Below are 25,646 nucleotides of genomic sequence, written 5' to 3'. Positions count from 1 at the left end.
TCATAGCCATCGTAAATACGATGAAACCGTTTTAAAAATGGGCAGATTTTCGAGACCGAGAGCCTTCAATTCACTCGTCCACATATCGCTAAAATATCAACCTTCTTTGTATCTATCAGGGCTCGAACCTGAGACCTTCCGCGTGTAAAGCGGACGTGATAACCACTACACCATAGATACCCAAAACATTTCACTTTTCAATTTAAAAAAATTGCCAAAAACCTCCGAAAGTTTCGTTCTAACAACAAGTCAAAAAAGAACATTATGTATCTATCAGGGCTCGAACCTGGGACCTTCCGCGTGTTAGGCGGACGTGATAACCACTACACCATAGATACCCGTCATAGCCATCGTAAATACGATGAAACCGTTTTAAAAATGGGCAAATTTTCGAGACCGAGAGCCTTCAATTCACTCGTCCACATATCGCTAAAATATCAACCTTCTTTGTATCTATCAGGGCTCGAACCTGAGACCTTCCGCGTGTAAAGCGGACGTGATAACCACTACACCATAGATACGCTAGCGACTGTAACATGAACTGACGAAAATCGTCTGGGTGATAGGGTTGCATTTTGACCAAGGCCTGAACCAGTGGATTTCTTTAAAACGGATATTTTTGGTATTAAGAAGAAACCGTTTCATTGCCACCAAAATATTTTCTGCAATCTTTAAAAACTGAAGCCGGTCATGCCTCCCCGGCGGGGAATTTAACTCAGGTCTTCCGTAAAACAGGCGGTGATACTCAGCACTATACTACCAAGGACCCAAAATATGTCACTTTTCAATTTGAAAAAATTGCCAAAAACCTCCGAAAGTTTCGTTCTAACAACAAGTCAAAAAAGAACATTATGTATCTACCAGGGCTCGAACCTGGGACCTTCCGCGTGTTAGGCGGACGTGATAACCACTACACCATAGATACCCAAAACATTTCACTTTTCAATTTAAAATAATTGCCAAAAACCTCCGAAAGTTTCGTTCTAACAACAAGTCAAAAAAGAGCATTATGTATCTACCGGGGCTCGAACCTGGAACCTTCCGCGTGTTAGGCGGACGTGATAAACACTACACCATAGATACCCGTCATAGCCATTGTAAATACGATGAAACTGTTTTAAAAATGGGCAAATTTTCGAGACCGAGAGCCTCCAATTCACTCGTCCACATATCGCTAAAATATCAACCTTCTTTGTATCTATCAGGGCTCGAACCTGAGACCTTCCGCGTGTAAAGCGGACGTGATAACCACTACACCATAGATACGCTAGCGACTGTAACATGAACTGACGAAAATCGTCTGGGTGATAGGGTTGCATTTTGACCAAGGCCTGAACCAGTGGATTTCTTTAAAACGGATATTTTTGGTATTAAGAAGAAACCGTTTCATTGCCACCAAAATATTTTCTGCAATCTTTAAAAACTGAAGCCGGTCATGCCTCCCCGGCGGGGAATTTAACTCAGGTCTTCCGTAAAACAGGCGGTGATACTCAGCACTATACTACCACGGACCCAAAAAATGTCACTTTTCAATTTAAAAAAATTGCCAAAAACCTCCGAAAGTTTCGTTCTAACAACAAGTCAAAAAAGAACATTATGTATCTACCAGGGCTCGAACCTGGGACCTTCCGCGTGTGAGGCGGACGTGATAACCACTACACCATAGATACCCGTCATAGCCATCGTAAATACGATGAAACCGTTTTAAAAATGGGCAGATTTTCGAGACCGAGAGCCTTCAATTCACTCGTCCACATATCGCTAAAATATCAACCTTCTTTGTATCTATCAGGGCTCGAACCTGAGACCTTCCGCGTGTAAAGCGGACGTGATAACCACTACACCATAGATACCCAAAACATTTCACTTTTCAATTTAAAAAAATTGCCAAAAACCTCCGAAAGTTTCGTTCTAACAACAAGTCAAAAAAGAACATTATGTATCTATCAGGGCTCGAACCTGGGACCTTCCGCGTGTTAGGCGGACGTGATAACCACTACACCATAGATACCCGTCATAGCCATCGTAAATACGATGAAACCGTTTTAAAAATGGGCAAATTTTCGAGACCGAGAGCCTTCAATTCACTCGTCCACATATCGCTAAAATATCAACCTTCTTTGTATCTATCAGGGCTCGAACCTGAGACCTTCCGCGTGTAAAGCGGACGTGATAACCACTACACCATAGATACGCTAGCGACTGCAACATGAACTGACGAAAATCGTCTTGGAGATAGGGTTGCATTTTGACCAAGGCCTGAACCAGTGGATTTCTTTAAAACGGATATTTTTGGTATTAAGAAGAAACCGTTTCATTGCCACCAAAATATTTTCTGCAATCTTTAAAAACTGAAGCCGGTCATGCCTCCCCGGCGGGGAATTTAACTCAGGTCTTCCGTAAAACAGGCGGTGATACTCAGCACTATACTACCAAGGACCCAAAATATGTCACTTTTCAATTTGAAAAAATTGCCAAAAACCTCCGAAAGTTTCGTTCTAACAACAAGTCAAAAAAGAACATTATGTATCTACCAGGGCTCGAACCTGGGACCTTCCGCGTGTTAGGCGGACGTGATAACCACTACACCATAGATACCCAACACATTTCACTTTTCAATTTAAAATAATTGCCAAAAACCTCCGAAAGTTTCGTTCTAACAACAAGTCAAAAAAGAGCATTATGTATCTACCAGGGCTCGAACCTGGAACCTTCCGCGTGTTAGGCGGACGTGATAAACACTACACCATAGATACCCGTCATAGCCATTGTAAATACGATGAAACTGTTTTAAAAATGGGCAAATTTTCGAGACCGAGAGCCTCCAATTCACTCGTCCACATATCGCTAAAATATCAACCTTCTTTGTATCTATCAGGGCTCGAACCTGAGACCTTCCGCGTGTAAAGCGGACGTGATAACCACTACACCATAGATACGCTAGCGACTGCAACATGAACTGACGAAAATCGTCTTGGAGATAGGGTTGCATTTTGACCAAGGCCTGAACCAGTGGATTTCTTTAAAACGGATATTTTTGGTATTAAGAAGAAACCGTTTCATTGCCACCAAAATATTTTCTGCAATCTTTAAAAACTGAAGCCGGTCATGCCTCCCCGGCGGGGAATTTAACTCAGGTCTTCCGTAAAACAGGCGGTGATACTCAGCACTATACTACCAAGGACCCAAAAAATGTCACTTTTCAATTTAAAAAAATTGCCAAAAACCTCCGAAAGTTTCGTTCTAACAACAAGTCAAAAAAGAACATTATGTATCTACCAGGGCTCGAACCTGGGACCTTCCGCGTGTTAGGCGGACGTGATAACCACTACACCATAGATACCCAAAACATTTCACTTTTCAATTTAAAATAATTGCCAAAAACCTCCGAAAGTTTCGTTCTAACAACAAGTCAAAAAAGAGCATTATGTATCTACCAGGGCTCGAACCTGGAACCTTCCGCGTGTTAGGCGGACGTGATAACCACTACACCATAGATACCCGTCATAGCCATCGTAAATACGATGAAACCGTTTTAAAAATGGGCAAATTTTCGAGACCGAGAGCCTTCAATTCACTCGTCCACATATCGCTAAAATATCAACCTTCTTTGTATCTATCAGGGCTCGAACCTGAGACCTTCCGCGTGTAAAGCGGACGTGATAACCACTACACCATAGATACGCTAGCGACTGCAACATGAACTGACGAAAATCGTCTTGGAGATAGGGTTGCATTTTGACCAAGGCCTGAACCAGTGGATTTCTTTAAAACGGATATTTTTGGTATTAAGAAGAAACCGTTTCATTGCCACCAAAATATTTTCTGCAATCTTTAAAAACTGAAGCCGGTCATGCCTCCCCGGCGGGGAATTTAACTCAGGTCTTCCGTAAAACAGGCGGTGATACTCAGCACTATACTACCAAGGACCCAAAATATGTCACTTTTCAATTTGAAAAAATTGCCAAAAACCTCCGAAAGTTTCGTTCTAACAACAAGTCAAAAAAGAACATTATGTATCTACCAGGGCTCGAACCTGGGACCTTCCGCGTGTTAGGCGGACGTGATAACCACTACACCATAGATACCCAAAACATTTCACTTTTCAATTTAAAATAATTGCCAAAAACCTCCGAAAGTTTCGTTCTAACAACAAGTCAAAAAAGAGCATTATGTATCTACCAGGGCTCGAACCTGGAACCTTCCGCGTGTTAGGCGGACGTGATAAACACTACACCATAGATACCCGTCATAGCCATTGTAAATACGATGAAACTGTTTTAAAAATGGGCAAATTTTCGAGACCGAGAGCCTCCAATTCACTCGTCCACATATCGCTAAAATATCAACCTTCTTTGTATCTATCAGGGCTCGAACCTGAGACCTTCCGCGTGTAAAGCGGACGTGATAACCACTACACCATAGATACGCTAGCGACTGCAACATGAACTGACGAAAATCGTCTTGGAGATAGGGTTGCATTTTGACCAAGGCCTGAACCAGTGGATTTCTTTAAAACGGATATTTTTGGTATTAAGAAGAAACCGTTTCATTGCCACCAAAATATTTTCTGCAATCTTTAAAAACTGAAGCCGGTCATGCCTCCCCGGCGGGGAATTTAACTCAGGTCTTCCGTAAAACAGGCGGTGATACTCAGCACTATACTACCAAGGACCCAAAAAATGTCACTTTTCAATTTAAAAAAATTGCCAAAAACCTCCGAAAGTTTCGTTCTAACAACAAGTCAAAAAAGAACATTATGTATCTACCAGGGCTCGAACCTGGGACCTTCCGCGTGTGAGGCGGACGTGATAACCACTACACCATAGATACCCGTCATAGCCATCGTAAATACGATGAAACCGTTTTAAAAATGGGCAGATTTTCGAGACCGAGAGCCTTCAATTCACTCGTCCACATATCGCTATAATATCAACCTTCTTTGTATCTATCAGGGCTCGAACCTGAGACCTTCCGCGTGTAAAGCGGACGTGATAACCACTACACCATAGATACGCTAGCGACTGCAACATGAACTGACGAAAATCGTCTTGGAGATAGGGTTGCATTTTGACCAAGGCCTGAACCAGTGGATTTCTTTAAAACGGATATTTTTGGTATTAAGAAGAAACCGTTTCATTGCCACCAAAATATTTTCTGCAATCTTTAAAAACTGAAGCCGGTCATGCCTCCCCGGCGGGGAATTTAACTCAGGTCTTCCGTAAAACAGGCGGTGATACTCAGCACTATACTACCAAGGACCCAAAATATGTCACTTTTCAATTTGAAAAAATTGCCAAAAACCTCCGAAAGTTTCGTTCTAACAACAAGTCAAAAAAGAACATTATGTATCTACCAGGGCTCGAACCTGGGACCTTCCGCGTGTTAGGCGGACGTGATAACCACTACACCATAGATACCCAAAACATTTCACTTTTCAATTTAAAATAATTGCCAAAAACCTCCGAAAGTTTCGTTCTAACAACAAGTCAAAAAAGAGCATTATGTATCTACCAGGGCTCGAACCTGGAACCTTCCGCGTGTTAGGCGGACGTGATAACCACTACACCATAGATACCCGTCATAGCCATTGTAAATACGATGAAACTGTTTTAAAAATGGGCAAATTTTCGAGACCGAGAGCCTCCAATTCACTCGTCCACATATCGCTAAAATATCAACCTTCTTTGTATCTATCAGGGCTCGAACCTGAGACCTTCCGCGTGTAAAGCGGACGTGATAACCACTACACCATAGATACGCTAGCGACTGTAACATGAACTGACGAAAATCGTCTGGGTGATAGGGTTGCATTTTGACCAAGGCCTGAACCAGTGGATTTCTTTAAAACGGATATTTTTGGTATTAAGAAGAAACCGTTTCATTGCCACCAAAATATTTTCTGCAATCTTTAAAAACTGAAGCCGGTCATGCCTCCCCGGCGGGGAATTTAACTCAGGTCTTCCGTAAAACAGGCGGTGATACTCAGCACTATACTACCAAGGACCCAAAAAATGTCACTTTTCAATTTAAAAAAATTGCCAAAAACCTCCGAAAGTTTCGTTCTAACAACAAGTCAAAAAAGAAAATTATGTATCTACCAGGGCTCGAACCTGGGACCTTCCGCGTGTGAGGCGGACGTGATAACCACTACACCATAGATACCCGTCATAGCCATCGTAAATACGATGAAACCGTTTTAAAAATGGGCAGATTTTCGAGACCGAGAGCCTTCAATTCACTCGTCCACATATCGCTAAAATATCAACCTTCTTTGTATCTATCAGGGCTCGAACCTGAGACCTTCCGCGTGTAAAGCGGACGTGATAACCACTACACCATAGATACGCTAGCGACTGCAACATGAACTGACGAAAATCGTCTTGGAGATAGGGTTGCATTTTGACCAAGGCCTGAACCAGTGGATTTCTTTAAAACGGATATTTTTGGTATTAGGAAGAAACCGTTTCATTGCCACCAAAATATTTTCTGCAATCTTTAAAAACTGAAGCCGGTCATGCCTCCCCGGCGGGGAATTTAACTCAGGTCTTCCGTAAAACAGGCGGTGATACTCAGCACTATACTACCAAGGACCCAAAATATGTCACTTTTCAATTTGAAAAAATTGCCAAAAACCTCCGAAAGTTTCGTTCTAACAACAAGTCAAAAAAGAACATTATGTATCTACCAGGGCTCGAACCTGGGACCTTCCGCGTGTTAGGCGGACGTGATAACCACTACACCATAGATACCCAAAACATTTCACTTTTCAATTTAAAATAATTGCCAAAAACCTCCGAAAGTTTCGTTCTAACAACAAGTCAAAAAAGAGCATTATGTATCTACCAGGGCTCGCACCTGGAACCTTCCGCGTGTTAGGCGGACGTGATAAACACTACACCATAGATACCCGTCATAGCCATTGTAAATACGATGAAACTGTTTTAAAAATGGGCAAATTTTCGAGACCGAGAGCCTCCAATTCACTCGTCCACATATCGCTAAAATATCAACCTTCTTTGTATCTATCAGGGCTCGAACCTGAGACCTTCCGCGTGTAAAGCGGACGTGATAACCACTACACCATAGATACGCTAGCGACTGTAACATGAACTGACGAAAATCGTCTGGGTGATAGGGTTGCATTTTGACCAAGGCCTGAACCAGTGGATTTCTTTAAAACGGATATTTTTGGTATTAAGAAGAAACAGTTTCATTGCCACCAAAATATTTTCTGCAATCTTTAAAAACTGAAGCCGGTCATGCCTCCCCGGCGGGGAATTTAACTCAGGTCTTCCGTAAAACAGGCGGTGATACTCAGCACTATACTACCAAGGACCCAAAATATGTCACTTTTCAATTTGAAAAAATTGCCAAAAACCTCCGAAAGTTTCGTACTAACAACAAGTCAAAAAAGAACATTATGTATCTACAAGGGCTCGAACCTGGGATCTTCCGCGTGTAAGGCGGACGTGATAACCACTACACCATAGATACCCAAAACATTTCACTTTTCAATTTAAAAAAATTGCCAAAAACCTCCGAAAGTTTCGTTCTAACAACAAGTCAAAAAAGAGCATTATGTATCTACCAGGGCTCGAACCTGGAACCTTCCGCGTGTTAGGCGGACGTGATAACCACTACACCATAGATACCCGTCATAGCCATCGTAAATACGATGAAACTGTTTTAAAAATGGGCAAATTTTCGAGACCGAGAGCCTCCAATTCACTCGTCCACATATCGCTAAAATATCAACCTTCTTTGTATCTATCAGGGCTCGAACCTGAGACCTTCCGCGTGTAAAGCGGACGTGATAACCACTACACCATAGATACGCTAGCGACTGTAACATGAACTGACGAAAATCGTCTGGGTGATAGGGTTGCATTTTGACCAAGGCCTGAACCAGTGGATTTCTTTAAAACGGATATTTTTGGTATTAAGAAGAAACCGTTTCATTGCCACCAAAATATTTTCTGCAATCTTAAAAAACTGAAGCCGGTCATGCCTCCCCGGCGGGGAATTTAACTCAGGTCTTCCGTAAAACAGGCGGTGATACTCAGCACTATACTACCAAGGACCCAAAATATGTCACTTTTCAATTTAAAAAAATTGCCAAAAACCTCCGAAAGTTTCGTTCTAACAACAAGTCAAAAAAGAACATTATGTATCTACTAGGGCTCGAACCAGGGACCTTCCGCGTGTTAGGCGGACGTGATAACCACTACACCATAGATACCCAAAACATTTTACTTTTAATTTAAAAAAATTGCCAAAAACCTCCGAAAGTTTCGTTCTAACAACAAGTCAAAAAAGAGCATTATGTATCTACCAGGGCTCGAACCTGGGACCTTCCGCGTGTTAGGCGGACGTGATAACCACTACACCATAGATACCCGTCATAGCCATCGTAAATACGATGAAACTGTTTTAAAAATGGGCAAATTTTCGAGACCGAGAGCCTCCAATTCACTCGTCCACATATCGCTAAAATATCAACCTTCTTTGTATCTATCAGGGCTCGAACCTGAGACCTTCCGCGTGTAAAGCGGACGTGATAACCACTACACCATAGATACGCTAGCGACTGTAACATGAACTGACGAAAATCGTCTGGGTGATAGGGTTGCATTTTGACCAAGGCCTGAACCAGTGGATTTCTTTAAAACGGATATTTTTGGTATTAAGAAGAAACCGTTTCATTGCCACCAAAATATTTTCTGCAATCTTAAAAAACTGAAGCCGGTCATGCCTCCCCGGCGGGGAATTTAACTCAGGTCTTCCGTAAAACAGGCGGTGATACTCAGCACTATACTACCAAGGACCCAAAATATGTCACTTTTCAATTTAAAAAAATTGCCAAAAACCTCCGAAAGTTTCGTTCTAACAACAAGTCAAAAAAGAACATTATGTATCTACTAGGGCTCGAACCAGGGACCTTCCGCGTGTTAGGCGGACGTGATAACCACTACACCATAGATACCCAAAACATTTTACTTTTAATTTAAAAAAATTGCCAAAAACCTCCGAAAGTTTCGTTCTAACAACAAGTCAAAAAAGAGCATTATGTATCTACCAGGGCTCGAACCTGGGACCTTCCGCGTGTTAGGCGGACGTGATAACCACTACACCATAGATACCCGTCATAGCCATCGTAAATACGATGAAACTGTTTTAAAAATGGGCAAATTTTCGAGACCGAGAGCCTCCAATTCACTCGTCCACATATCGCTAAAATATCAACCTTCTTTGTATCTATCAGGGCTCGAACCTGAGACCTTCCGCGTGTAAAGCGGACGTGATAACCACTACACCATAGATACGCTAGCGACTGTAACATGAACTGACGAAAATCGTCTGGGTGATAGGGTTGCATTTTGACCAAGGCCTGAACCAGTGGATTTCTTTAAAACGGATATTTTTGGTATTAAGAAGAAACCGTTTCATTGCCACCAAAATATTTTCTGCAATCTTAAAAAACTGAAGCCGGTCATGCCTCCCCGGCGGGGAATTTAACTCAGGTCTTCCGTAAAACAGGCGGTGATACTCAGCACTATACTACCAAGGACCCAAAATATGTCACTTTTCAATTTAAAAAAATTGCCAAAAACCTCCGAAAGTTTCGTTCTAACAACAAGTCAAAAAAGAACATTATGTATCTACTAGGGCTCGAACCAGGGACCTTCCGCGTGTTAGGCGGACGTGATAACCACTACACCATAGATACCCAAAACATTTCACTTTTAATTTAAAAAAATTGCCAAAAACCTCCGAAAGTTTCGTTCTAACAACAAGTCAAAAAAGAGCATTATGTATCTACCAGGGCTCGAACCTGGGACCTTCCGCGTGTTAGGCGGACGTGATAACCACTACACCATAGATACCCGTCATAGCCATCGTAAATACGATGAAACTGTTTTAAAAATGGGCAAATTTTCGAGACCGAGAGCCTCCAATTCACTCGTCCACATATCGCTAAAATATCAACCTTCTTTGTATCTATCAGGGCTCGAACCTGAGACCTTCCGCGTGTAAAGCGGACGTGATAACCACTACACCATAGATACGCTAGCGACTGTAACATGAACTGACGAAAATCGTCTGGGTGATAGGGTTGCATTTTGACCAAGGCCTGAACCAGTGGATTTCTTTAAAACGGATATTTTTGGTATTAAGAAGAAACAGTTTCATTGCCACCAAAATATTTTCTGCAATCTTTAAAAACTGAAGCCGGTCATGCCTCCCCGGCGGGGAATTTAACTCAGGTCTTCCGTAAAACAGGCGGTGATACTCAGCACTATACTACCAAGGACCCAAAATATGTCACTTTTCAATTTGAAAAAATTGCCAAAAACCTCCGAAAGTTTCGTTCTAACAACAAGTCAAAAAAGAACATTATGTATCTACCAGGGCTCGAACCTGGGACCTTCCGCGTGTTAGGCGGACGTGATAACCACTACACCATAGATACCCAAAATATGTCACTTTTCAATTTAAAAAAATTGCCAAAAACCTCCGAAAGTTTCGTTCTAACAACAAGTCAAAAAAGAACATTATGTATCTACTAGGGCTCGAACCAGGGACCTTTCGCGTGTTAGGCGGACGTGATAACCACTACACCATAGATACCCAAAACATTTCACTTTTAATTTAAAAAAATTGCCAAAAACCTCCGAAAGTTTCGTTCTAACAACAAGTCAAAAAAGAGCATTATGTATCTACCAGGGCTCGAACCTGGGACCTTCCGCGTGTTAGGCGGACGTGATAACCACTACACCATAGATACCCGTCATAGCCATCGTAAATACGATGAAACTGTTTTAAAAATGGGCAAATTTTCGAGACCGAGAGCCTCCAATTCACTCGTCCACATATCGCTAAAATATCAACCTTCTTTGTATCTATCAGGGCTCGAACCTGAGACCTTCCGCGTGTAAAGCGGACGTGATAACCACTACACCATAGATACGCTAGCGACTGTAACATGAACTGACGAAAATCGTCTGGGTGATAGGGTTGCATTTTGACCAAGGCCTGAACCAGTGGATTTCTTTAAAACGGATATTTTTGGTATTAAGAAGAAACCGTTTCATTGCCACCAAAATATTTTCTGCAATCTTAAAAAACTGAAGCCGGTCATGCCTCCCCGGCGGGGAATTTAACTCAGGTCTTCCGTAAAACAGGCGGTGATACTCAGCACTATACTACCAAGGACCCAAAATATGTCACTTTTCAATTTGAAAAAATTGCCAAAAACCTCCGAAAGTTTCGTTCTAACAACAAGTCAAAAAAGAGCATTATGTATCTACCAGGGCTCGAACCTGGAACCTTCCGCGTGTTAGGCGGACGTGATAACCACTACACCATAGATACCCGTCATAGCCATTGTAAATACGATGAAACTGTTTTAAAAATGGGCAAATTTTCGAGACCGAGAGCCTCCAATTCACTCGTCCACATATCGCTAAAATATCAACCTTCTTTGTATCTATCAGGGCTCGAACCTGAGACCTTCCGCGTGTAAAGCGGACGTGATAACCACTACACCATAGATACGCTAGCGACTGTAACATGAACTGACGAAAATCGTCTGGGTGATAGGGTTGCATTTTGACCAAGGCCTGAACCAGTGGATTTCTTTAAAACGGATATTTTTGGTATTAAGAAGAAACCGTTTCATTGCCACCAAAATATTTTCTGCTATCTTTAAAAACTGAAGCCGGTCATGCCTCCCCGGCGGGGAATTTAACTCAGGTCTTCCGTAAAACAGGCGGTGATACTCAGCACTATACTACCAAGGACCCAAAATATGTCACTTTTCAATTTAAAAAAATTGCCAAAAATCTCCGAAAGTTTCGTTCTAACAACAAGTCAAAAAAGAACATTATGTATCTACCAGGGCTCGAACCAGGGACCTTCCGCGTGTTAGGCGGACGTGATAACCACTACACCATAGATACCCAAAACATTTCACTTTTCAATTTAAAAAAATTGCCAAAAACCTCCGAAAGTTTCGTTCTAACAACAAGTCAAAAAAGAGCATTATGTATCTACCAGGGCTCGAACCTGGGACCTTCCGCGTGTTAGGCTGACGTGATAACCACTACACCATAGATACCCGTCATAGCCATCGTAAATACGATGAAACTGTTTTAAAAATGGGCAAATTTTCGAGACCGAGAGCCTCCAATTCACTCGTCCACATATCGCTAAAATATCAACCTTCTTTGTATCTATCAGGGCTCGAACCTGAGACCTTCCGCGTGTAAAGCGGACGTGATAACCACTACACCATAGATACGCTAGCGACTGTAACATGAACTGACGAAAATCGTCTGGGTGATAGGGTTGCATTTTGACCAAGGCCTGAACCAGTGGATTTCTTTAAAACGGATATTTTTGGTATTAAGAAGAAACCGTTTCATTGCCACCAAAATATTTTCTGCAATCTTTAAAAACTGAAGCCGGTCATGCCTCCCCGGCGGGGAATTTAACTCAGGTCTTCCGTAAAACAGGCGGTGATACTCAGCACTATACTACCAAGGACCCAAAAAATGTCACTTTTCAATTTAAAAAAATTGCCAAAAACCTCCGAAAGTTTCGTTCTAACAACAAGTCAAAAAAGAACATTAGGTATCTACCAGGGCTCGAACCTGGGACCTTCCGCGTGTTAGGCGGACGTGATAACCACTACACCATAGATACCCAAAACATTTCACTTTTCAATTTAAAAAAATTGCCAAAAACCTCCGAAAGTTTCGTTCTAACAACAAGTCAAAAAAGAGCATTATGTATCTACCAGGGCTCGAACCTGGAACCTTCCGCGTGTTAGGCGGACGTGATAACCACTACACCATAGATACGCTAGCGACTGTAACATGAACTGACGAAAATCGTCTGGGTGATAGGGTTGCATTTTGACCAAGGCCTGAACCAGTGGATTTCTTTAAAACGGATATTTTTGGTATTAAGAAGAAACAGTTTCATTGCCACCAAAATATTTTCTGCAATCTTTAAAAACTGAAGCCGGTCATGCCTCCCCGGCGGGGAATTTAACTCAGGTCTTCCGTAAAACAGGCGGTGATACTCAGCACTATACTACCAAGGACCCAAAATATGTCACTTTTCAATTTGAAAAAATTGCCAAAAACCTCCGAAAGTTTCGTTCTAACAACAAGTCAAAAAAGAACATTATGTATCTACCAGGGCTCGAACCTGGGACCTTCCGCGTGTTAGGCGGACGTGATAACCACTACACCATAGATGCCCAAAACATTTCACTTTTCAATTTAAAAAAATTGCCAAAAACCTCCGAAAGTTTCGTTCTAACAACAAGTCAAAAAAGAGCATTATGTATCTACCAGGGCTCGAACCTGGAACCTTCCGCGTGTTAGGCGGACGTGATAACCACTACACCATAGATACCCGTCATAGCCATCGTAAATACGATGAAACTGTTTTAAAAATGGGCAAATTTTCGAGACCGAGAGCCTCCAATTCACTCGTGCACATATCGCTAAAATATCAACCTTCTTTGTATCTATCAGGGCTCGAACCTGAGACTTTCCGCGTGTAAAGCGGACGTGATAACCACTACACCATAGATACGCTAGCGACTGTAACATGAACTGACGAAAATCGTCTGGGTGATAGGGTTGCATTTTGACCAAGGCCTGAACCAGTGGATTTCTTTAAAACGGATATTTTTGGTATTAAGAAGAAACAGTTTCATTGCCACCAAAATATTTTCTGCAATCTTTAAAAACTGAAGCCGGTCATGCCTCCCCGGCGGGGAATTTAACTCAGGTCTTCCGTAAAACAGGCGGTGATACTCAGCACTATACTACCAAGGACCCAAAATATGTCACTTTTCAATTTGAAAAAATTGCCAAAAACCTCCGAAAGTTTCGTTCTAACAACAAGTCAAAAAAGAACATTATGTATCTACCAGGGCTCGAACCTGGGACCTTCCGCGTGTTAGGCGGACGTGATAACCACTACACCATAGATACCCAAAACATTTCACTTTTCAATTTAAAAAAATTGCCAAAAACCTCCGAAAGTTTCGTTCTAACAACAAGTCAAAAAAGAGCATTATGTATCTACCAGGGCTCGAACCTGGAACCTTCCGCGTGTTAGGCGGACGTGATAACCACTACACCATAGATACGCTAGCGACTGTAACATGAACTGACGAAAATCGTCTGGGTGATAGGGTTGCATTTTGACCAAGGCCTGAACCAGTGGATTTCTTTAAAACGGATATTTTTGGTATTAAGAAGAAACAGTTTCATTGCCACCAAAATATTTTCTGCAATCTTTAAAAACTGAAGCCGGTCATGCCTCCCCGGCGGGGAATTTAACTCAGGTCTTCCGTAAAACAGGCGGTGATACTCAGCACTATACTACCAAGGACCCAAAATATGTCACTTTTCAATTTGAAAAAATTGCCAAAAACCTCCGAAAGTTTCGTTCTAACAACAAGTCAAAAAAGAACATTATGTATCTACCAGGGCTCGAACCTGGGACCTTCCGCGTGTTAGGCGGACGTGATAACCACTACACCATAGATACCCAAAACATTTCACTTTTCAATTTAAAAAAATTGCCAAAAACCTCCGAAAGTTTCGTTCTAACAACAAGTCAAAAAAGAGCATTATGTATCTACCAGGGCTCGAACCTGGAACCTTCCGCGTGTTAGGCGGACGTGATAACCACTACACCATAGATACCCGTCATAGCCATCGTAAATACGATGAAACTGTTTTAAAAATGGGCAAATTTTCGAGACCGAGAGCCTCCAATTCACTCGTCCACATATCGCTAAAATATCAACCTTCTTTGTATCTATCAGGGCTCGAACCTGAGACTTTCCGCGTGTAAAGCGGACGTGATAACCACTACACCATAGCTACGCTAGCGACTGTAACATGAACTGACGAAAATCGTCTGGGTGATAGGGTTGCATTTTGACCAAGGCCTGAACCAGTGGATTTCTTTAAAACGGATATTTTTGGTATTAAGAAGAAACAGTTTCATTGCCACCAAAATATTTTCTGCAATCTTTAAAAACTGAAGCCGGTCATGCCTCCCCGGCGGGGAATTTAACTCAGGTCTTCCGTAAAACAGGCGGTGATACTCAGCACTATACTACCAAGGACCCAAAATATGTCACTTTTCAATTTGAAAAAATTGCCAAAAACCTCCGAAAGTTTCGTTCTAACAACAAGTCAAAAAAGAACATTATGTATCTACCAGGGCTCGAACCTGGGACCTTCCGCGTGTTAGGCGGACGTGATAACCACTACACCATAGATACCCAAAACATTTCACGTTTCAATTTAAAAAAATTGCCAAAAACCTCCGAAAGTTTCGTTCTAACAACAAGTCAAAAAAGAGCATTATGTATCTACCAGGGCTCGAACCTGGAACCTTCCGCGTGTTAGGCGGACGTGATAACCACTACACCATAGATACCCGTCATAGCCATCGTAAATACGATGAAACTGTTTTAAAAATGGGCAAATTTTCGAGACCGAGAGCCTCCAATTCACTCGTCCACATATCGCTAAAATATCAACCTTCTTTGTATCTATCAGGGCTCGAACCTGAGACCTTCCGCGTGTAAAGCGGACGTGATAACCACTACACCATAGATACGCTAGCGACTGTAACATGAACTGACGAAAATCGTCTGGGTGATAGGGTTGCATTTTGACCAAGGCCTGAACCAGTGGATTTCTTTAAAACGGATATTTTTGGTATTAAGAAGAAACAGTTTCATTGCCACCAAAATATTTTCTGCAATCTTTAAAAACTGAAGCCGGTCATGCCTCCCCGGCGGGGAATTTAACTCAGGTCTTCCGTAAAACAGGCGGTGATACTCAGCACTATACTACCAAGGACCCAAAATATGTCACTTTTCAATTTGAAAAAATTGCCAAAAACCTCCGAAAGTTTCGTTCTAACAACAAGTCAAAAAAGAACATTATGTATCTACCAGGGCTCGAACCTGGGACCTTCCGCGTGTTAGGCGGACGTGATAACCACTACACCATAGATACCCGTCATAGCCATCGTAAATACGATGAAACCGTTTTAAAAATGGGCAGATTTTCGAGACCGAGAGCCTTCAATTCACTCGTCCACATATCGCTAAAATATCAACCTTCTTTGTATCTATCAGGGCTCGAACCTGAGACCTTCCGCGTGTAAAGCGGACGTGATAACCACTACACCATAGATACGCTAGCGACTGTAACATGAACTGACGAAAATCGTCTGGGTGATAGGGTTGCATTTTGACCAAGGCCTGAACCAGTGGATTTCTTTAAAACGGATATTTTTGGTATTAAGAAGAAACAGTTTCATTGCCACCAAAATATTTTCTGCAATCTTTAAAAACTGAAGCCGGTCATGCCTCCCCGGCGGGGAATTTAACTCAGGTCTTCCGTAAAACAGGCGTTGATACTCAGCACTATACTACCAAGGACCCAAAATATGTCACTTTTCATTTTAAAAAATTGCCAAAAACCTCCGAAAGTTTCGTTCTAACAACAAGTCAAAAAAGAACATTATGTATCTACCAGGGCTCGAACCTGGGACCTTCCGCGTGTTAGGCGGACGTGATAACCACTGCACCATAGATACCCGTCATAGCCATCGTAAATACGATGAAACCGTTTTAAAAATGGGCAAATTTTCGAGACCGAGAGCCTCCAATTCACTCGTCCACATATCGCTAAAATATCAACCTTCTATGTATCTATCAGCGCTCGAACCTAAGACCTTCCGCGTGTAAAGCGGACGTGATAACCACTACACCATAGATACGCTAGCGACTGTAACATGAACTGACGAAAATCGTCTGGGTGATAGGGTTGCATTTTGACCAAGGCCTGAACCAGTGGATTTCTTTAAAACGGATATTTTTGGTATTAAGAAGAAACCGTTTCATTGCCACCAAAATATTTTCTGCAATCTTTAAAAACTGAAGCCGGTCATGCCTCCCCGGCGGGGAATTTAACTCAGGTCTTCCGTAAAACAGGCGGTGATACTCAGCACTATACTACCAAGGACCCAAAAAATGTCACTTTTCAATTTAAAAAAATTGCCAAAAACCTCCGAAAGTTTCGTTCTAACAACAAGTCAAAAAAGAACATTATGTATCTACCAGGGCTCGAACCTGGGACCTTCCGCGTGTTAGGCGGACGTGATAACCACTACACCATAGATACCCAAAACATTTCACGTTTCAATTTAAAAAAATTGCCAAAAACCTCCGAAAGTTTCGTTCTAACAACAAGTCAAAAAAGAGCATTATGTATCTACCAGGGCTCGAACCTGGAACCTTCCGCGTGTTAGGCGGACGTGATAACCACTACACCATAGATACCCGTCATAGCCATCGTAAATACGATGAAACTGTTTTAAAAATGGGCAAATTTTCGAGACCGAGAGCCTCCAATTCACTCGTCCACATATCGCTAAAATATCAACCTTCTTTGTATCTATCAGGGCTCGAACCTGAGACCTTCCGCGTGTAAAGCGGACGTGATAACCACTACACCATAGATACGCTAGCGACTGTAACATGAACTGACGAAAATCGTCTGGGTGATAGGGTTGCATTTTGACCAAGGCCTGAACCAGTGGATTTCTTTAAAACGGATATTTTTGGTATTAAGAAGAAACAGTTTCATTGCCACCAAAATATTTTCTGCAATCTTTAAAAACTGAAGCCGGTCATGCCTCCCCGGCGGGGAATTTAACTCAGGTCTTCCGTAAAACAGGCGGTGATACTCAGCACTATACTACCAAGGACCCAAAATATGTCACTTTTCAATTTGAAAAAATTGCCAAAAACCTCCGAAAGTTTCGTTCTAACAACAAGTCAAAAAAGAACATTATGTATCTACCAGGGCTCGAACCTGGGACCTTCCGCGTGTTAGGCGGACGTGATAACCACTACACCATAGATACCCGTCATAGCCATCGTAAATACGATGAAACCGTTTTAAAAATGGGCAGATTTTCGAGACCGAGAGCCTTCAATTCACTCGTCCACATATCGCTAAAATATCAACCTTCTTTGTATCTATCAGGGCTCGAACCTGAGACCTTCCGCGTGTAAAGCGGACGTGATAACCACTACACCATAGATACGCTAGCGACTGTAACATGAACTGACGAAAATCGTCTGGGTGATAGGGTTGCATTTTGACCAAGGCCTGAACCAGTGGATTTCTTTAAAACGGATATTTTTGGTATTAAGAAGAAACAGTTTCATTGCCACCAAAATATTTTCTGCAATCTTTAAAAACTGAAGCCGGTCATGCCTCCCCGGCGGGGAATTTAACTCAGGTCTTCCGTAAAACAGGCGTTGATACTCAGCACTATACTACCAAGGACCCAAAATATGTCACTTTTCATTTTAAAAAATTGCCAAAAACCTCCGAAAGTTTCGTTCTAACAACAAGTCAAAAAAGAACATTATGTATCTACCAGGGCTCGAACCTGGGACCTTCCGCGTGTTAGGCGGACGTGATAACCACTGCACCATAGATACCCGTCATAGCCATCGTAAATACGATGAAACCGTTTTAAAAATGGGCAAATTTTCGAGACCGAGAGCCTCCAATTCACTCGTCCACATATCGCTAAAATATCAACCTTCTATGTATCTATCAGCGCTCGAACCTAAGACCTTCCGCGTGTAAAGCGGACGTGATAACCACTACACCATAGATACGCTAGCGACTGTAACATGAACTGACGAAAATCGTCTGGGTGATAGGGTTGCATTTTGACCAAGGCCTGAACCAGTGGATTTCTTTAAAACGGATATTTTTGGTATTAAGAAGAAACCGTTTCATTGCCACCAAAATATTTTCTGCAATCTTTAAAAACTGAAGCCGGTCATGCCTCCCCGGCGGGGAATTTAACTCAGGTCTTCCGTAAAACAGGCGGTGATACTCAGCACTATACTACCAAGGACCCAAAAAATGTCACTTTTCAATTTAAAAAAATTGCCAAAAACCTCCGAAAGTTTCGTTCTAACAACAAGTCAAAAAAGAACATTATGTATCTACCAGGGCTCGAACCTGGGACCTTCCGCGTGTTAGGCGGACGTGATAACCACTACACCATAGATACCCAAAACATTTCACTTTTCAATTTAAAAAAATTGCCAAAAACCTCCGAAAGTTTCGTTCTAACAACAAGTCAAAAAAGAGCATTATGTATCTACCAGGGCTCGAACCTGGAACCTTCCGCGTGTTAGGCGGACGTGATAACCACTACACCATAGATACGCTAGCGACTGTAACATGAACTGACGAAAATCGTCTGGGTGATAGGGTTGCATTTTGACCAAGGCCTGAACCAGTGGATTTCTTTAAAACGGATATTTTTGGTATTAAGAAGAAACAGTTTCATTGCCACCAAAATATTTTCTGCAATCTTTAAAAACTGAAGCCGGTCATGCCTCCCCGGCGGGGAATTTAACTCAGGTCTTCCGTAAAACAGGCGGTGATACTCAGCACTATACTACCAAGGACCCAAAATATGTCACTTTTCAATTTGAAAAAATTGCCAAAAACCTCCGAAAGTTTCGTTCTAACAACAAGTCAAAAAAGAACATTATGTATCTACCAGGGCTCGAACCTGGGACCTTCCGCGTGTTAGGCGGACGTGATAACCACTACACCATAGATACCCAAAACATTTCACTTTTCAATTTAAAAAAATTGCCAAAAACCTCCGAAAGTTTCGTTCTAACAACAAGTCAAAAAAGAGCATTATGTATCTACCAGGGCTCGAACCTGGATCTTCCGCGTGTTAGGCGGACGTGATAACCACTACACCATAGATACCCGTCATAGCCATCGTAAATACGATGAAACTGTTTTAAAAATGGGCAAATTTTCGAGACCGAGAGCCTCCAATTCACTCGTCCACATATCGCTAAAATATCAACCTTCTTTGTATCTATCAGGGCTCGAACCTGAGACTTTCCGCGTGTAAAGCGGACGTGATAACCACTACACCATAGATACGCTAGCGACTGTAACATGAACTGACGAAAATCGTCTGGGTGATAGGGTTGCATTTTGACCAAGGCCTGAACCAGTGGATTTCTTTAAAACGGATATTTTTGGTATTAAGAAGAAACAGTTTCATTGCCACCAAAATATTTTCTGCAATCTTTAAAAACTGAAGCCGGTCATGCCTCCCCGGCGGGGAATTTAACTCAGGTCTTCCGTAAAACAGGCGGTGATACTCAGCACTATACTACCAAGGACCCAAAATATGTCACTTTTCAATTTGAAAAAATTGCCAAAAACCTCCGAAAGTTTCGTTCTAACAACAAGTCAAAAAAGAACATTATGTATCTACCAGGGCTCGAACCTGGGACCTTCCGCGTGTTAGGCGGACGTGATAACCACTACACCATAGATACCCAAAACATTTCACTTTTCAATTTAAAAAAATTGCCAAAAACCTCCGAAAGTTTCGTTCTAACAACAAGTCAAAAAAGAGCATTATGTATCTACCAGGGCTCGAACCTGGAACCTTCCGCGTGTTAGGCGGACGTGATAACCACTACACCATAGATACCCGTCATAGCCATCGTAAATACGATGAAACTGTTTTAAAAATGGGCAAATTTTCGAGACCGAGAGCCTCCAATTCACTCGTCCACATATCGCTAAAATATCAACCTTCTTTGTATCTATCAGGGCTCGAACCTGAGACCTTCCGCGTGTAAAGCGGACGTGATAACCACTACACCATAGATACGCTAGCGACTGTAACATGAACTGACGAAAATCGTCTGGGTGATAGGGTTGCATTTTGACCAAGGCCTGAACCAGTGGATATCTTTAAAACGGATATTTTTGGTATTAAGAAGAAACAGTTTCATTGCCACCAAAATATTTTCTGCAATCTTTAAAAACTGAAGCCGGTCATGCCTCCCCGGCGGGGAATTTAACTCAGGTCTTCCGTAAAACAGGCGGTGATACTCAGCACTATACTACCAAGGACCCAAAATATGTCACTTTTCAATTTGAAAAAATTGCCAAAAACCTCCGAAAGTTTCGTTCTAACAACAAGTCAAAAAAGAACATTATGTATCTACCAGGGCTCGAACCTGGGACCTTCCGCGTGTTAGGCGGACGTGATAACCACTACACCATAGATACCCGTCATAGCCATCGTAAATACGATGAAACCGTTTTAAAAATGGGCAGATTTTCGAGACCGAGAGCCTTCAATTCACTCGTCCACATATCGCTAAAATATCAACCTTCTTTGTATCTATCAGGGCTCGAACCTGAGACCTTCCGCGTGTAAAGCGGACGTGATAACCACTACACCATAGATACGCTAGCGACTGTAACATGAACTGACGAAAATCGTCTGGGTGATAGGGTTGCATTTTGACCAAGGCCTGAACCAGTGGATTTCTTTAAAACGGATATTTTTGGTATTAAGAAGAAACAGTTTCATTGCCACCAAAATATTTTCTGCAATCTTTAAAAACTGAAGCCGGTCATGCCTCCCCGGCGGGGAATTTAACTCAGGTCTTCCGTAAAACAGGCGGTGATACTCAGCACTATACTACCAAGGACCCAAAATATGTCACTTTTCAATTTGAAAAAATTGCCAAAAACCTCCGAAAGTTTCGTTCTAACAACAAGTCAAAAAAGAACATTATGTATCTACCAGGGCTCGAACCTGGGACCTTCCGCGTGTTAGGCGGACGTGATAACCACTACACCATAGATACCCGTCATAGCCATCGTAAATACGATGAAACCGTTTTAAAAATGGGCAGATTTTCGAGACCGAGAGCCTTCAATTCACTCGTCCACATATCGCTAAAATATCAACCTTCTTTGTATCTATCAGGGCTCGAACCTGAGACCTTCCGCGTTTAAAGCGGACGTGATAACCACTACACCATAGATACGCTAGCGACTGTAACATGAACTGACGAAAATCGTCTGGGTGATAGGGTTGCATTTTGACCAAGGCCTGAACCAGTGGATTTCTTTAAAACGGATATTTTTGGTATTAAGAAGAAACAGTTTCATTGCCACCAAAATATTTTCTGCAATCTTTAAAAACTGAAGCCGGTCATGCCTCCCCGGCGGGGAATTTAACTCAGGTCTTCCGTAAAACAGGCGTTGATACTCAGCACTATACTACCAAGGACCCAAAATATGTCACTTTTCAATTTGAAAAAATTGCCAAAAACCTCCGAAAGTTTCGTTCTAACAACAAGTCAAAAAAGAACATTATGTATCTACCAGGGCTCGAACCTGGGACCTTCCGCGTGTTAGGCGGACGTGATAACCACTACACCATAGATACCCAAAACATTTCAGTTTTCAATTTAAAAAAATTGCCAAAAACCTCCGAAAGTTTCGTTCTAACAACAAGTCAAAAAAGAGCATTATGTATCTACCAGGGCTCGAACCTGGAACCTTCCGCGTGTTAGGCGGACGTGATAACCACTACACCATAGATACCCGTCATAGCCGTCGTAACTACGATGAAACTGTTTTAAAAATGGGCAAATTTTCGAGACCGAGAGCCTCCAATTAACTCGTCCACATATCGCTAAAATATCAACCTTCTTTGTATCTATCAGGGCTCGAACCTGAGACCTTCCGCGTGTAAAGCGGACGTGATAACCACTACACCATAGATACGCTAGCGACTGTAACATGAACTGACGAAAATCGTCTGGGTGATAGGGTTGCATTTTGACCAAGGCCTGAACCAGTGGATTTCTTTAAAACGGATATTTTTGGTATTAAGAAGAAACCGTTTCATTGCCACCAAAATATTTTCTGCAATCTTTAAAAACTGAAGCCGGTCATGCCTCCCCGGCGGGGAATTTAACTCAGGTCTTCCGTAAATCAGGCGGTGATACTCAGCACTATACTTCCAAGGACCCAAAACATTTCACTTTTCAATTTAAAAAAATTGCCAAAAACCTCCGAAAGTTTCGTTCTAACAACAAGTCAAAAAAGAACATTATGTATCTACCAGGGCTCGAACCTGGGACCTTCCGCGTGTTAGGCGGACGTGATAACCACTACACCATAGATACCCAAACCATTTCGCTTTTCAATTTAAAAAAATTGCCAAAAACCTCCGAAAGTTTCGTTCTAACAACAAGTCAAAAAAGAACATTATGTATCTACCAGGGCTCGAACCTGGGACCTTCCGCGTGTTAGGCGGACGTGATAACCACTGCACCATAGATACCCGTCATAGCCATCGTAAATACGATGAAACCGTTTTAAAAATGGGCAAATTTTCGAGACCGAGAGCCTCCAATTCACTCGTCCACATATCGCTAAAATATCAACCTTCTATGTATCTATCAGGGCTCGAACCTAAGACCTTCCGCGTGTAAAGCGGACTTGATAACCACTACACCATAGATACGCTAGCGACTGCAACATGAACTGACGAAAATCGTCTTGGAGATAGGGTTGCATTTTGACCAAGGCCTGAACCAGTGGATTTCTTTAAAACGGATATTTTTGGTATTAAGAAGAAACCGTTTCATTGCCACCAAAATATTTTCTGCAATCTTTAAAAACTGAAGCCGGTCATGCCTCCCCGGCGGGGAATTTAACTCAGGTCTTCCGTAAAACAGGCGGTGATACTCAGCACTAAACTACCAAGGACCCAAAAAATGTCACTTTTCAATTTAAAAAAATTGCCAAAAACCTCCGAAAGTTTCGTTCTAACAACAAGTCAAAAAAGAACATTATGTATCTACCAGGGCTCGAACCTGGGACCTTCCGCGTGTTAGGCGGACGTGATAACCACTACACCATAGATACCCGTCATAGCCATCGTAAATACGATGAAACCGTTTTAAAAATGGGCAAATTATCGAGACCGAGAGCCTTCAATTCACTCGTCCACATATCGCTAAAATATCAACCTTCTTTGTATCTATCAGGGCTCGAACCTGAGACCTTCCGCGTGTAAAGCGGACGTGATAACCACTACACCATAGATACGCTAGCGACTGCAACATGAACTGACGAAAATCGTCTTGGAGATAGGGTTGCATTTTGACCAAGGCCTGAACCAGTGGATTTCTTTAAAACGGATATTTTTGGTATTAAGAAGAAACCGTTTCATTGCCACCAAAATATTTTCTGCAATCTTTAAAAACTGAAGCCGGTCATGCCTCCCCGGCGGGGAATTTAACTCAGGTCTTCCGTAAATCAGGCGGTGATACTCAGCACTATACTTCCAAGGACCCAAAATATGTCACTTTTCAATTTAAAAAAATTGCCAAAAACCTCCGAAAGTTTCGTTCTAACAACATGTCAAAAAAGAACATTATGTATCTACCAGGGCTCGAACCTGGGACCTCCCGCGTGTTAGGCGGACGTGATAACCACTACACCATAGATACCCAAAACATTCCATTTTTCAATTTAAAAAAATTGCCAAAAACCTCCGAAAGTTTCGTTCTAACAACAAGTCAAAAAAGAGCATTATGTATCTACCAGGGCTCGAACCTGGAACCTTCCGCGTGTTAGGCGGACGTGATAACCACTACACCATAGATACCCGTCATAGCCATCGTAAATACATTGAAACTGTTTTAAAAATGGGCAAATTTTCGAGACCGAGAGCTTCCAATTCACTCGTCCACATATCGCTAAAATATCAACCTTCTTTGTATCTATCAGGGCTCGAACCTGAGACCTTCCGCGTGTAAAGCGGACGTGATAACCACTACACCATAGATACGCTAGCGACTGCAACATGAACTGACGGAAATCGTCTTGGAGATAGGGTTGCATTTTGACCAAGGCCTGAACCAGTGGATTTCTTTAAAACGGATATTTTTGGTATTAAGAAGAAACCGTTTCATTGCCACCAAAATATTTTCTGCAATCTTTAAAAACTGAAGCCGGTCATGCCTCCCCGGCGGGGAATTTAACTCAGGTCTTCCGTAAAACAGGCGGTGATACTCAGCACTAAACTACCAAGGACCCAAAAAATGTCACTTTTCAATTTAAAAAAATTGCCAAAAACCTCCGAAAGTTTCGTTCTAACAACAAGTCAAAAAAGAACATTATGTATCTACCAGGGCTCGAACCTGGGACCTTCCGCGTGTTAGGCGGACGTGATAACCACTACACCATAGATACCCGTCATAGCCATCGTAAATACGATGAAACCGTTTTAAAAATGGGCAAATTATCGAGACCGAGAGCCTTCAATTCACTCGTCCACATATCGCTAAAATATCAACCTTCTTTGTATCTATCAGGGCTCGAACCTGAGACCTTCCGCGTGTAAAGCGGACGTGATAACCACTACACCATAGATACGCTAGCGACTGCAACATGAACTGACGAAAATCGTCTTGGAGATAGGGTTGCATTTTGACCAAGGCCTGAACCAGTGGATTTCTTTAAAACGGATATTTTTGGTATTAAGAAGAAACCGTTTCATTGCCACCAAAATATTTTCTGCAATCTTTAAAAACTGAAGCCGGTCATGCCTCCCCGGCGGGGAATTTAACTCAGGTCTTTCGTAAATCAGGCGGTGATACTCAGCACTATACTTCCAAGGACCCAAAATATGTC

General features: G+C 42.1%; 62 non-coding genes across 62 annotated transcripts; all 62 read right to left on the bottom strand.

Annotated features, from left to right (window-relative positions):
• Positions 1 to 107: 107 nt before the first annotated feature.
• Positions 108 to 180, bottom strand: TRNAV-UAC (transfer RNA valine (anticodon UAC)). Its single transcript has one exon. It is a non-coding gene; the product is annotated as a tRNA-Val (tRNA).
• Positions 181 to 448: 268 nt separating this feature from the next.
• TRNAV-UAC (transfer RNA valine (anticodon UAC)) lies at positions 449 to 521 on the bottom strand. The gene has a single exon. It is a non-coding gene; the product is annotated as a tRNA-Val (tRNA).
• Positions 522 to 852: 331 nt separating this feature from the next.
• TRNAV-AAC (transfer RNA valine (anticodon AAC)) lies at positions 853 to 925 on the bottom strand. The gene has a single exon. It is a non-coding gene; the product is annotated as a tRNA-Val (tRNA).
• Positions 926 to 1,193: 268 nt separating this feature from the next.
• Positions 1,194 to 1,266, bottom strand: TRNAV-UAC (transfer RNA valine (anticodon UAC)). Its single transcript has one exon. It is a non-coding gene; the product is annotated as a tRNA-Val (tRNA).
• A 331-nt stretch (positions 1,267 to 1,597) lies between these two features.
• On the bottom strand, positions 1,598 to 1,670 carry TRNAV-CAC (transfer RNA valine (anticodon CAC)). Its single transcript has one exon. It is a non-coding gene; the product is annotated as a tRNA-Val (tRNA).
• A 110-nt stretch (positions 1,671 to 1,780) lies between these two features.
• TRNAV-UAC (transfer RNA valine (anticodon UAC)) lies at positions 1,781 to 1,853 on the bottom strand. Its single transcript has one exon. It is a non-coding gene; the product is annotated as a tRNA-Val (tRNA).
• Positions 1,854 to 2,121: 268 nt separating this feature from the next.
• TRNAV-UAC (transfer RNA valine (anticodon UAC)) lies at positions 2,122 to 2,194 on the bottom strand. Its single transcript has one exon. It is a non-coding gene; the product is annotated as a tRNA-Val (tRNA).
• Positions 2,195 to 2,525: 331 nt separating this feature from the next.
• On the bottom strand, positions 2,526 to 2,598 carry TRNAV-AAC (transfer RNA valine (anticodon AAC)). The gene has a single exon. It is a non-coding gene; the product is annotated as a tRNA-Val (tRNA).
• A 268-nt stretch (positions 2,599 to 2,866) lies between these two features.
• Positions 2,867 to 2,939, bottom strand: TRNAV-UAC (transfer RNA valine (anticodon UAC)). Its single transcript has one exon. It is a non-coding gene; the product is annotated as a tRNA-Val (tRNA).
• Positions 2,940 to 3,270: 331 nt separating this feature from the next.
• TRNAV-AAC (transfer RNA valine (anticodon AAC)) lies at positions 3,271 to 3,343 on the bottom strand. Its single transcript has one exon. It is a non-coding gene; the product is annotated as a tRNA-Val (tRNA).
• Positions 3,344 to 3,611: 268 nt separating this feature from the next.
• Positions 3,612 to 3,684, bottom strand: TRNAV-UAC (transfer RNA valine (anticodon UAC)). Its single transcript has one exon. It is a non-coding gene; the product is annotated as a tRNA-Val (tRNA).
• A 331-nt stretch (positions 3,685 to 4,015) lies between these two features.
• Positions 4,016 to 4,088, bottom strand: TRNAV-AAC (transfer RNA valine (anticodon AAC)). The gene has a single exon. It is a non-coding gene; the product is annotated as a tRNA-Val (tRNA).
• A 268-nt stretch (positions 4,089 to 4,356) lies between these two features.
• TRNAV-UAC (transfer RNA valine (anticodon UAC)) lies at positions 4,357 to 4,429 on the bottom strand. The gene has a single exon. It is a non-coding gene; the product is annotated as a tRNA-Val (tRNA).
• A 331-nt stretch (positions 4,430 to 4,760) lies between these two features.
• On the bottom strand, positions 4,761 to 4,833 carry TRNAV-CAC (transfer RNA valine (anticodon CAC)). Its single transcript has one exon. It is a non-coding gene; the product is annotated as a tRNA-Val (tRNA).
• A 110-nt stretch (positions 4,834 to 4,943) lies between these two features.
• On the bottom strand, positions 4,944 to 5,016 carry TRNAV-UAC (transfer RNA valine (anticodon UAC)). Its single transcript has one exon. It is a non-coding gene; the product is annotated as a tRNA-Val (tRNA).
• Positions 5,017 to 5,347: 331 nt separating this feature from the next.
• On the bottom strand, positions 5,348 to 5,420 carry TRNAV-AAC (transfer RNA valine (anticodon AAC)). Its single transcript has one exon. It is a non-coding gene; the product is annotated as a tRNA-Val (tRNA).
• A 268-nt stretch (positions 5,421 to 5,688) lies between these two features.
• Positions 5,689 to 5,761, bottom strand: TRNAV-UAC (transfer RNA valine (anticodon UAC)). Its single transcript has one exon. It is a non-coding gene; the product is annotated as a tRNA-Val (tRNA).
• Positions 5,762 to 6,092: 331 nt separating this feature from the next.
• Positions 6,093 to 6,165, bottom strand: TRNAV-CAC (transfer RNA valine (anticodon CAC)). Its single transcript has one exon. It is a non-coding gene; the product is annotated as a tRNA-Val (tRNA).
• Positions 6,166 to 6,275: 110 nt separating this feature from the next.
• Positions 6,276 to 6,348, bottom strand: TRNAV-UAC (transfer RNA valine (anticodon UAC)). Its single transcript has one exon. It is a non-coding gene; the product is annotated as a tRNA-Val (tRNA).
• A 331-nt stretch (positions 6,349 to 6,679) lies between these two features.
• On the bottom strand, positions 6,680 to 6,752 carry TRNAV-AAC (transfer RNA valine (anticodon AAC)). The gene has a single exon. It is a non-coding gene; the product is annotated as a tRNA-Val (tRNA).
• A 268-nt stretch (positions 6,753 to 7,020) lies between these two features.
• On the bottom strand, positions 7,021 to 7,093 carry TRNAV-UAC (transfer RNA valine (anticodon UAC)). Its single transcript has one exon. It is a non-coding gene; the product is annotated as a tRNA-Val (tRNA).
• A 331-nt stretch (positions 7,094 to 7,424) lies between these two features.
• Positions 7,425 to 7,497, bottom strand: TRNAV-UAC (transfer RNA valine (anticodon UAC)). The gene has a single exon. It is a non-coding gene; the product is annotated as a tRNA-Val (tRNA).
• A 268-nt stretch (positions 7,498 to 7,765) lies between these two features.
• TRNAV-UAC (transfer RNA valine (anticodon UAC)) lies at positions 7,766 to 7,838 on the bottom strand. Its single transcript has one exon. It is a non-coding gene; the product is annotated as a tRNA-Val (tRNA).
• Positions 7,839 to 8,326: 488 nt separating this feature from the next.
• On the bottom strand, positions 8,327 to 8,399 carry TRNAV-AAC (transfer RNA valine (anticodon AAC)). Its single transcript has one exon. It is a non-coding gene; the product is annotated as a tRNA-Val (tRNA).
• A 110-nt stretch (positions 8,400 to 8,509) lies between these two features.
• Positions 8,510 to 8,582, bottom strand: TRNAV-UAC (transfer RNA valine (anticodon UAC)). The gene has a single exon. It is a non-coding gene; the product is annotated as a tRNA-Val (tRNA).
• A 488-nt stretch (positions 8,583 to 9,070) lies between these two features.
• TRNAV-AAC (transfer RNA valine (anticodon AAC)) lies at positions 9,071 to 9,143 on the bottom strand. The gene has a single exon. It is a non-coding gene; the product is annotated as a tRNA-Val (tRNA).
• Positions 9,144 to 9,253: 110 nt separating this feature from the next.
• Positions 9,254 to 9,326, bottom strand: TRNAV-UAC (transfer RNA valine (anticodon UAC)). The gene has a single exon. It is a non-coding gene; the product is annotated as a tRNA-Val (tRNA).
• A 488-nt stretch (positions 9,327 to 9,814) lies between these two features.
• Positions 9,815 to 9,887, bottom strand: TRNAV-AAC (transfer RNA valine (anticodon AAC)). Its single transcript has one exon. It is a non-coding gene; the product is annotated as a tRNA-Val (tRNA).
• Positions 9,888 to 9,997: 110 nt separating this feature from the next.
• On the bottom strand, positions 9,998 to 10,070 carry TRNAV-UAC (transfer RNA valine (anticodon UAC)). The gene has a single exon. It is a non-coding gene; the product is annotated as a tRNA-Val (tRNA).
• A 331-nt stretch (positions 10,071 to 10,401) lies between these two features.
• TRNAV-AAC (transfer RNA valine (anticodon AAC)) lies at positions 10,402 to 10,474 on the bottom strand. Its single transcript has one exon. It is a non-coding gene; the product is annotated as a tRNA-Val (tRNA).
• Positions 10,475 to 10,716: 242 nt separating this feature from the next.
• On the bottom strand, positions 10,717 to 10,789 carry TRNAV-AAC (transfer RNA valine (anticodon AAC)). The gene has a single exon. It is a non-coding gene; the product is annotated as a tRNA-Val (tRNA).
• Positions 10,790 to 10,899: 110 nt separating this feature from the next.
• TRNAV-UAC (transfer RNA valine (anticodon UAC)) lies at positions 10,900 to 10,972 on the bottom strand. Its single transcript has one exon. It is a non-coding gene; the product is annotated as a tRNA-Val (tRNA).
• A 514-nt stretch (positions 10,973 to 11,486) lies between these two features.
• On the bottom strand, positions 11,487 to 11,559 carry TRNAV-UAC (transfer RNA valine (anticodon UAC)). Its single transcript has one exon. It is a non-coding gene; the product is annotated as a tRNA-Val (tRNA).
• Positions 11,560 to 12,231: 672 nt separating this feature from the next.
• TRNAV-UAC (transfer RNA valine (anticodon UAC)) lies at positions 12,232 to 12,304 on the bottom strand. The gene has a single exon. It is a non-coding gene; the product is annotated as a tRNA-Val (tRNA).
• A 1,234-nt stretch (positions 12,305 to 13,538) lies between these two features.
• Positions 13,539 to 13,611, bottom strand: TRNAV-UAC (transfer RNA valine (anticodon UAC)). The gene has a single exon. It is a non-coding gene; the product is annotated as a tRNA-Val (tRNA).
• A 331-nt stretch (positions 13,612 to 13,942) lies between these two features.
• Positions 13,943 to 14,015, bottom strand: TRNAV-AAC (transfer RNA valine (anticodon AAC)). The gene has a single exon. It is a non-coding gene; the product is annotated as a tRNA-Val (tRNA).
• Positions 14,016 to 14,504: 489 nt separating this feature from the next.
• On the bottom strand, positions 14,505 to 14,577 carry TRNAV-AAC (transfer RNA valine (anticodon AAC)). The gene has a single exon. It is a non-coding gene; the product is annotated as a tRNA-Val (tRNA).
• A 672-nt stretch (positions 14,578 to 15,249) lies between these two features.
• Positions 15,250 to 15,322, bottom strand: TRNAV-AAC (transfer RNA valine (anticodon AAC)). The gene has a single exon. It is a non-coding gene; the product is annotated as a tRNA-Val (tRNA).
• Positions 15,323 to 15,590: 268 nt separating this feature from the next.
• Positions 15,591 to 15,663, bottom strand: TRNAV-UAC (transfer RNA valine (anticodon UAC)). Its single transcript has one exon. It is a non-coding gene; the product is annotated as a tRNA-Val (tRNA).
• A 331-nt stretch (positions 15,664 to 15,994) lies between these two features.
• TRNAV-AAC (transfer RNA valine (anticodon AAC)) lies at positions 15,995 to 16,067 on the bottom strand. The gene has a single exon. It is a non-coding gene; the product is annotated as a tRNA-Val (tRNA).
• Positions 16,068 to 16,177: 110 nt separating this feature from the next.
• Positions 16,178 to 16,250, bottom strand: TRNAV-UAC (transfer RNA valine (anticodon UAC)). Its single transcript has one exon. It is a non-coding gene; the product is annotated as a tRNA-Val (tRNA).
• A 917-nt stretch (positions 16,251 to 17,167) lies between these two features.
• Positions 17,168 to 17,240, bottom strand: TRNAV-AAC (transfer RNA valine (anticodon AAC)). The gene has a single exon. It is a non-coding gene; the product is annotated as a tRNA-Val (tRNA).
• A 268-nt stretch (positions 17,241 to 17,508) lies between these two features.
• On the bottom strand, positions 17,509 to 17,581 carry TRNAV-UAC (transfer RNA valine (anticodon UAC)). Its single transcript has one exon. It is a non-coding gene; the product is annotated as a tRNA-Val (tRNA).
• A 331-nt stretch (positions 17,582 to 17,912) lies between these two features.
• On the bottom strand, positions 17,913 to 17,985 carry TRNAV-AAC (transfer RNA valine (anticodon AAC)). The gene has a single exon. It is a non-coding gene; the product is annotated as a tRNA-Val (tRNA).
• Positions 17,986 to 18,095: 110 nt separating this feature from the next.
• On the bottom strand, positions 18,096 to 18,168 carry TRNAV-UAC (transfer RNA valine (anticodon UAC)). Its single transcript has one exon. It is a non-coding gene; the product is annotated as a tRNA-Val (tRNA).
• Positions 18,169 to 19,085: 917 nt separating this feature from the next.
• Positions 19,086 to 19,158, bottom strand: TRNAV-AAC (transfer RNA valine (anticodon AAC)). Its single transcript has one exon. It is a non-coding gene; the product is annotated as a tRNA-Val (tRNA).
• A 489-nt stretch (positions 19,159 to 19,647) lies between these two features.
• TRNAV-AAC (transfer RNA valine (anticodon AAC)) lies at positions 19,648 to 19,720 on the bottom strand. The gene has a single exon. It is a non-coding gene; the product is annotated as a tRNA-Val (tRNA).
• A 267-nt stretch (positions 19,721 to 19,987) lies between these two features.
• On the bottom strand, positions 19,988 to 20,060 carry TRNAV-UAC (transfer RNA valine (anticodon UAC)). The gene has a single exon. It is a non-coding gene; the product is annotated as a tRNA-Val (tRNA).
• Positions 20,061 to 20,391: 331 nt separating this feature from the next.
• Positions 20,392 to 20,464, bottom strand: TRNAV-AAC (transfer RNA valine (anticodon AAC)). Its single transcript has one exon. It is a non-coding gene; the product is annotated as a tRNA-Val (tRNA).
• A 268-nt stretch (positions 20,465 to 20,732) lies between these two features.
• Positions 20,733 to 20,805, bottom strand: TRNAV-UAC (transfer RNA valine (anticodon UAC)). The gene has a single exon. It is a non-coding gene; the product is annotated as a tRNA-Val (tRNA).
• A 331-nt stretch (positions 20,806 to 21,136) lies between these two features.
• TRNAV-AAC (transfer RNA valine (anticodon AAC)) lies at positions 21,137 to 21,209 on the bottom strand. Its single transcript has one exon. It is a non-coding gene; the product is annotated as a tRNA-Val (tRNA).
• A 110-nt stretch (positions 21,210 to 21,319) lies between these two features.
• TRNAV-UAC (transfer RNA valine (anticodon UAC)) lies at positions 21,320 to 21,392 on the bottom strand. The gene has a single exon. It is a non-coding gene; the product is annotated as a tRNA-Val (tRNA).
• Positions 21,393 to 21,723: 331 nt separating this feature from the next.
• Positions 21,724 to 21,796, bottom strand: TRNAV-AAC (transfer RNA valine (anticodon AAC)). Its single transcript has one exon. It is a non-coding gene; the product is annotated as a tRNA-Val (tRNA).
• A 110-nt stretch (positions 21,797 to 21,906) lies between these two features.
• Positions 21,907 to 21,979, bottom strand: TRNAL-UAA (transfer RNA leucine (anticodon UAA)). Its single transcript has one exon. It is a non-coding gene; the product is annotated as a tRNA-Leu (tRNA).
• A 331-nt stretch (positions 21,980 to 22,310) lies between these two features.
• TRNAV-AAC (transfer RNA valine (anticodon AAC)) lies at positions 22,311 to 22,383 on the bottom strand. Its single transcript has one exon. It is a non-coding gene; the product is annotated as a tRNA-Val (tRNA).
• Positions 22,384 to 22,651: 268 nt separating this feature from the next.
• Positions 22,652 to 22,724, bottom strand: TRNAV-UAC (transfer RNA valine (anticodon UAC)). Its single transcript has one exon. It is a non-coding gene; the product is annotated as a tRNA-Val (tRNA).
• Positions 22,725 to 23,055: 331 nt separating this feature from the next.
• On the bottom strand, positions 23,056 to 23,128 carry TRNAV-AAC (transfer RNA valine (anticodon AAC)). The gene has a single exon. It is a non-coding gene; the product is annotated as a tRNA-Val (tRNA).
• A 672-nt stretch (positions 23,129 to 23,800) lies between these two features.
• TRNAV-AAC (transfer RNA valine (anticodon AAC)) lies at positions 23,801 to 23,873 on the bottom strand. The gene has a single exon. It is a non-coding gene; the product is annotated as a tRNA-Val (tRNA).
• A 110-nt stretch (positions 23,874 to 23,983) lies between these two features.
• On the bottom strand, positions 23,984 to 24,056 carry TRNAV-UAC (transfer RNA valine (anticodon UAC)). Its single transcript has one exon. It is a non-coding gene; the product is annotated as a tRNA-Val (tRNA).
• Positions 24,057 to 24,728: 672 nt separating this feature from the next.
• Positions 24,729 to 24,801, bottom strand: TRNAV-UAC (transfer RNA valine (anticodon UAC)). Its single transcript has one exon. It is a non-coding gene; the product is annotated as a tRNA-Val (tRNA).
• Positions 24,802 to 25,132: 331 nt separating this feature from the next.
• TRNAV-AAC (transfer RNA valine (anticodon AAC)) lies at positions 25,133 to 25,205 on the bottom strand. Its single transcript has one exon. It is a non-coding gene; the product is annotated as a tRNA-Val (tRNA).
• Positions 25,206 to 25,315: 110 nt separating this feature from the next.
• Positions 25,316 to 25,388, bottom strand: TRNAV-UAC (transfer RNA valine (anticodon UAC)). The gene has a single exon. It is a non-coding gene; the product is annotated as a tRNA-Val (tRNA).
• Between the last annotated feature and the right edge of the window lie 258 nt (positions 25,389 to 25,646).

Source organism: Leiobunum rupestre, chromosome 3, assembly GCF_980474605.1.
Source record: "Leiobunum rupestre chromosome 3, qqLeiRupe1.1.hap1, whole genome shotgun sequence".
Lineage (NCBI taxonomy): Eukaryota > Metazoa > Arthropoda > Arachnida > Opiliones > Sclerosomatidae > Leiobunum > Leiobunum rupestre.
Note: the sequence above shows the minus strand (reverse complement) of the source record. Positions and strands in the feature narration are given on the sequence as shown.